The sequence below is a fragment of the Cryptomeria japonica genome, chromosome 7 (genome assembly GCF_030272615.1).
Source record: "Cryptomeria japonica chromosome 7, Sugi_1.0, whole genome shotgun sequence".
NCBI lineage: Eukaryota > Viridiplantae > Streptophyta > Pinopsida > Cupressales > Cupressaceae > Cryptomeria > Cryptomeria japonica.
In genome coordinates, this window is record NC_081411.1 from 442,406,217 (window position 1) to 442,413,279 (window position 7,063).

Genomic DNA, 7,063 nt, shown 5'->3' on the forward strand with positions numbered 1-7,063 from the left:
TTGTGCTCAATTTCTTGTTAATCAAATGTTGAATCTCAACTTTACGATCAACTTTGTGCTCACTTTCTTATCAATCAACCAAATTTTCCAAAATTCCTCTGAATCAATTTGTGCTCAAAATAACTTATCATCGCTAAAAATTGCCTATCATCATGTACCCTCGCTATCTTTCGATTTTGCTCCCGAGGGGGCATACTTGTGACCTTATGACCTCACATCTTCAAATGTCGAGAAAATTTTCAAATCTTCATCAAAAGTCAAGCAAAAATCTTTTCAACTAAAGAAAATCAAATAAGACCTCATCGCTAGGGGCATCTCAACTTCATCGCTTTATATAAAGTTGAGATTTCTCGATCATTTGAATCAAATCAATCTCTAGGGGCATATCAGTTTCATTGCTTCAAATCAAGCTGATATTTGTCTTTTATCTGAATTAATCTCTTAACGTTAATCAATTTCATTACTTTTCATCAAGCTGATTATTTGTTTAAACTCAATCAAGGGTTTAAAGAATTTCTTTGATCACACTCAATCTAAGCAGGTGTTTAGTATTCGTCGCTTTGGATCAAGCTGGACAGTTTATCTTCGCTCATCATGTCTTGATCAGTCAAGTTCAAGATCAATTTTTATCATCGCTCACTGTATCTAAGATCAATCAAGTTCTAGATCAGTAAGATCCGCTTCTTGATCAATCAAGTTCAAGTTTGATATCTTTTGTTTTCTATCATTCCTAAGTTCAATCAAGTTCGGGAACGGTATCACTTTAATCAGACTTCATTCAACTTAATCGCTTTGAATCAAGATAAACACCTTGCTTTTCATCTAGTTCGTGATCAATCAAGTTCAGAACTGGTATCTCCTAGACATCAACTATTCTTTGAACCAACGCACCACTCACACATTAATTCAAAGAGGGGAAAATGTAATACTCTAAAAATGGTCATCTAAACCATGAGCCCCTAATCTTTACAATGTCACCAAGCTCCTAAGCAAAGGCAATTAAAATAAATCTTGAGCACACAATTAATTCTTTAATCATCAAATGTCACATGGCAAAATTAATCTAATTAAATCATTCCAAGTAAATCATTTTAAACAGTTATCTTATTTATTTTATTAAATATCCTAGCATATTTAATTAAATAAATCAATTTGCCATAAATCTTCAAAAAAGGAAACAAATCAAGAAAGAGGAATTGGAAATTAATGAGCCACAAATCTTCAAAAAAGGAAATAAATCAAAAAAGGAATTAATTGACCAAGAAAGAATTAAAAATTGAGAAAAGAAATCAATTAGAGATAATCTTTAAAAACAAATTATAAATTGATAAATAATCTCAAAGAAAGCAATTAAAACAATTAAATATTAAAACTGAATGAAATAGAGAATAAATCAATTTTTTTTGATTTTATCTTAATTTTAGTTCAATTTCCTATAAAACTGAGAAAAGCATCCAATCACATCAATTCACTTGGATTGTGCTTCCTCTTGGAAAATCTTGATCGCTCATCATCATTTGATCTTAGCTGTTGGTTTCTTTCTGAATTTTCTATAAATTCAGGGCTTCATCTCTCATTCAAGGATCATGGAGAATATATTGTTATTATGCTGTTTTTGCTCTAGGTTAATTGAGAATTCACATATTAGTTATTGCATACATATATAGATCATTTAGCTCATATATTGCTTAAATCATGTTAGATTAATCTTGCATATCTAGCTTAAATCTTGCATCCATTTAGCTCATATCATGCTCATATAGAAAAATCCTTCGTTTAGGTGTTCTCTAGTCACTGGATAGCTTAGCAATCTGAGAGCAATCTAAACTCGCATCTATTAGAAGGCAATGGGTCACTTTGTAATGGTTTATATTATTCATTGATTATTGATTTTCTAACCATGCATGTAATGACTTAATTGAAGTGTTGTGTATTCCAGATACAGATACAGGTCCACTTTTCACACACACAGGAGCTATGATTACATTATAGATGCTCACAGGCTTTATCCGTTTCCTACTACTTTGAAGGAATCAACATTAAGATGGTTTATGATCTTAGGAAGGGATGTTGTGGATAGTTGGGATGCTATGAAAGAAAAATTCCTTAAAAAGTACAGTAGTGATATGAGGGGAGATGATATCTTTAGGATGCAGCAGAAGGAAGATGAGAGTTTAGATGACTATATTTCACGGTTCCTATTTAGTATAAAAAATCCCCACATCATGCACTTAATGAAGAGTTTCAAAAGTTTCTCTTCCTTACGGGGATCAATGAAAGTTGTACCGAAGCTTTGGACTTGATGGGAGGAGGAGATATTAGTCAAGCTCCTTGGAATGATATCCAGATAATATGCTAGAACTACTCCAAAGTAGTTGTCAAGAAAGGAAGAGGCTACAAATCTAGTATGGGTAAATCCTCCACTTGTTGGGAGCTATTAAATCTTGAGGGTTTAGGGTTTTTGCTTTTTCTTGAAAACATTTAGAAAAACTAAACCTTTGTAGCGCATTGTTGTAATTCATATTGAACTTGAACCCTTGAACCTTTTTGGTTCAAAGTTCAAGGATCAACCATTTCTCTTGCCTGAGTCGCAGCTTTGCAATATTTTTTAATAAGCAAGCAAGAATGCGTTATGTCTGTTTTGAACCATTTGCAAATCAGTTCAAGGTTCAAGATGTTCCTTTCTTTTGATTAAAGGTCTTTGCTCATTGCCTTTTTCCAATTAAGTGGAAGGGTCTATGCGTCGTCAAGAGGGGCACCCTTTTAAGTCTAGGCCTGGGCGAGTTCTTATAAATTTTAATTTTTTTCTAGGTCCTATGTCTTTTCCTATGTTTCTGGCCTTTTTTTTTTTGAACTTTTGCCTTATTGGCAAGACCTACCCCGATTGGTAGGACTCATCTTGATGAGGTCGCAGGCGGTGTGTGTGGAGTTATCAAGTATCAGGTTGAGTGGTTCGATGACATGGTGCAAGCGGAGGAGGCAATACAGTGGTGACATCGACCATCAGAATAGCTCAATGTAATGCTACCTGAGGACCCGATGGAACATCATCTAGAGCGTGAAGTTTGTCATCGACCATCGGAAATTAAGTTCTGAAGTTATCTCGATGACCCGATGGATAGTGCAAAGACGTGCGGAGCACAAAAAGATGGCATCGGCCATCGGGTTCACATGTTTGGAGAGATCCCAACGACCCAATGGAAGGGCCTAGGTAGCCCATTTATCCCACATTGGCCGCAGGGAGGAGAATTTCAGTATTTATGTGCAAGGCTGCATATATCCCAAGTGTCAAAGCTTACGAGCTTTTGGCAAGTGGCAACTTAGAAGCGGTGGGCCCCCTGTGTGCATCTCAAAGCGCCCAAAATTTTGCAGTAAAAGGGCAAGTTAATCAGTGAGCAGGTGGAATGTAGATCCACAACCATCGCTATACTGTCATGTGAAGGTGATCGACTTAATGGCCATGACTTGGTGACTGATGAGGTGCCAGACAAGTGGCGGATACGTGGTGACACCGTGGCATAGGATGTAGCCGCTCAGAGGGGCTAAGGGTTGAGTAGATCAAGAAAGATCAACGGTGATCAAGATGGATCCAAGGGCTATCACTACATTGCAACGTAAAAATGCTCGCCAAATATCACCTGTGACTTGGTGACAAACCACTAGCAGTGAACCATGGCTGATAGTTAATGCAAGCGGTTAAGGTAGGAGGTTCATTCTGGCGGTTAGTGGAGGCTATGCTAAGGTGTCAAAGTGGAGAGCTCAGAATGAATACCCTCGCGACAAGTGGCATATCATCAAGGTGTATATCAAGCAAACCATGGCTTCGATGGATTATTGAAGGGACTCATTGAAGGCATCGGTTTCATCAACATGAAAGGTGTCGATGAAACTAGGGTTTTGATAAAATATGAAAATGGCTAGCTAAAGAGGAGGTCTAGCCGAAAGAGTGGTGGGTCTGGTAGTGCTAAGGTGGCGGATGGGGCCGTGCTCAGGTGGATCTCTGGAGAAAATCATGAGGTGCCACATAGCTGATGAGGTGGAAGGTCTAGTGGTGTGCCACATGGCAGAGTAGGTGGCGTGTCATCAAGATGAATGTCAGGTAGACCTTGGCTATGATGAACCTCTAAATGGTTTCATCGAAAGGTCATTTCCATCGACAAAGTCACATCGAAGAAATATCAACTGATCCCGTCGATAAAATAATGACATCGATGAAACTATGGTTTCGATGAGATAAGAAAACGACTAGTTGAAGAGGATATTTGGCCGAAAGAGTGATATTCGCCAGAGAGGAGAGTAGCCTAGGTGAATTAACTGGTGGGCAAGTCAAGAGGGATCTGACAGTTGGATCGATGATCTGACGGTGGTCACCATGTCACAATATACGGTGGTCACCATGTCACAATATAGAGTTGCACGGTGTTTATCGGCCGTGACTTGGCGACTAAGCGATGGGACCCAGAGAAAGAGAAATTCAGAGGAATGTTACACAGTTGGCAGCTTGGAAAGGATCCAACAGTGGTCACTGATCCACTATGTGGAGATGCTCGATGAATAATCATTGCGGATCAGCGATAAAATAAGAAATAATGAAGGGTGGGTCCAGCTGTGCTCGAGTGGTTGGATGGGTGGAGTCCAGTGGGACTCATGAGCAAACTAGGAGGTGACATGTGGCCGAGATCTGCGAGGGTTAATTTTTGCTCAGATATGGATTTGTCAAATATCAGTAGATGGCTCTCGATCCGAGAAATTTGATTTTGCAGTCAAGGGCAACCCACGACAAGTATTTTTGGGATAGTGACCTCGGGAACTCATAAGTTATTTCTCAGACAGAAGGTGATGATTTTTTGCAGGCCAAGTGCGACAACGGTTAATGCCAGTAGTTAAGGTAAGCAGTTACGATGGCAAACTAGTGGTAGTTGTTAAGTTTTTAACAGCTACAGACCAAGTGGTGGGATCCATTTCTAAGCGGATTACTCAGGAAAGTTAAAGGGTGTGCTAGTTTCCCATGATCGGATGGCCATTGCTATACCGCAATGAAAATACATACGAACTTTAAAGGCCGCAAAATGGTGACTAAAGGAAAGGTGCTTAGAAAGATTAATTCTTGATCTGTTGGTGCCAAAATTTTAAAATATTTAAAAGAAATAGTGACAGAGATGTGCAAATCCCATCAGATTTTGTTTGAAGTGAAAATTTGGTGAAAGGTATTCAAGGTGATCTGGAGAGGACATAATGGTGTGCGGCTATGTGTCTTCTTAGATAAGAACTCATCAATACTCTGGCACAAGATGATCCACTGACATTATGAAGCTGACGGTGATTGTATCCGATTTTGGGTAATAGGGGCCTGTCCTTTCGACCATTTTCCAAATGAATGCCCAAACAATTAATGAAGCACACATCCTTGAAAGAATGTTAGATTTCTCCCTCAACTGCAATGGCATAGAAATATAACTTTTGCATTAAATGACAGTTAGGGTAAGATTATTTTTCTAGGTAGCCTGAAGCTTGTTGCATCTTGATTTCTATAAAAGGATACCGAGGCTACCTAGAAAAGGGACACAAATCTTTGTAGCTAAACTTTGACAAAATTAATATAGGCCTTTGTCTTAGCAATTTATGAATCAAATATGAAGTACTTGTAACCTTCTGACAAAGGAATGAAATATACACTCCAGAGAATTTAAATTCAGATTTGTATTGTCTCTATGTCATTGTACTGGTGTTCATTCCATTTAAGTAATCGAGGATTGCTTATTTGGATGATTTGCTAGGCATCTAATGAAGTTGTTTTGAGTCTTTTTCTTAAGGAGAAAAATATAAATATACTTTGAACAAAGTCATTGATATCAGTATTTCTGGTGTGGATTTGATGATGAAATCTGGTGCAAATTGGGACTTTGTGTATGTCAGACATATTCGAAGTTGATAGATCAAAAACTTGTGATTTTTGTACTAGTTTCTCTTATCAGGTTGCAGTCTGTTGTAGATGACTCTGTTTCCTGGATAAGGCACTGGTTTATCTGTTGGTTTTTGTTGCATTTTGTGATCCTTTTTTAAAAAATCAAATCAATTTTCCATTTAGGTTAGTTGTACTGGTCAGTAAGGAAAGTTTACAGGAATTTACACTGGTTTTCTCCAAACCATTTACTATTTTTGTGAGAAAATAGTATTTAAAAGGGTTCACCTGCCCAAGATTTTATAAGCTTAAAGTGTAGGAGGTTTCCTAATTCTGGAACCTCATATTGTTGTCTTTATTTCAAACTTTTGTTGTTCTCTTCCATTGCAGCACAGAGGCAGTAACTTTCACTTTTAATGAGAAGAAATAGAAGTTTTCAAAATGGAGAACAAGAAAATTGGTGGCTCTGCTGGGAAGTAATCTAAAGATCTCCAGTTTAGATTGTTGAATCAGATTGTACATGAGTTTGGTCCTCGATCTATCTCATAGCATCTTGGAATACTATTTAGTTTTTTTTTGCTAAGGATCAACAGTTTCATTCTCAAGTGTCTTGTAAGTGATTCACCGTGTTAAACTATATATTTTACTCCCAAGATATTGGGTGGAAACTCTAAAGTAAAAACAAACCAGTGTTCTTTTAGAAAAAATCACAGTCACTTCACAAGGTTAGCAAGATGAATAGGAGAAGGAATACTAGGTCTTATATGAAGAAAAACCCGCAATAGAAGTTGCATAAAGGGTTACCAGAACCAGTCAAGAAGGGCTAGAGAGGAGCTGTTATTCCTGATCAGTCAAGTCAGTCATGGAAACAAAAGAGCGATCAAATGGGTAAGTCTTCAAAGTGTCTCATATATGCAAGGTCTAATATCTCTTCTCATGACTTTGACCATGATATTATGGGTTTTCATGCTGGCCTGTTTGGCACTAATGATGATATCCAAACCTTTCACCAAAGATTATTTAATATCAGTGTTTCTTGGAGAGATAGGCATAGTACAAGTAATAGAGCCAGTTCCATTCCTAAAACTATGAAAGGAAATATCAACCTGATTGATATGGACCAGTTAAATATGTCTGATTCAGAGGAAACTTTGCCAAATC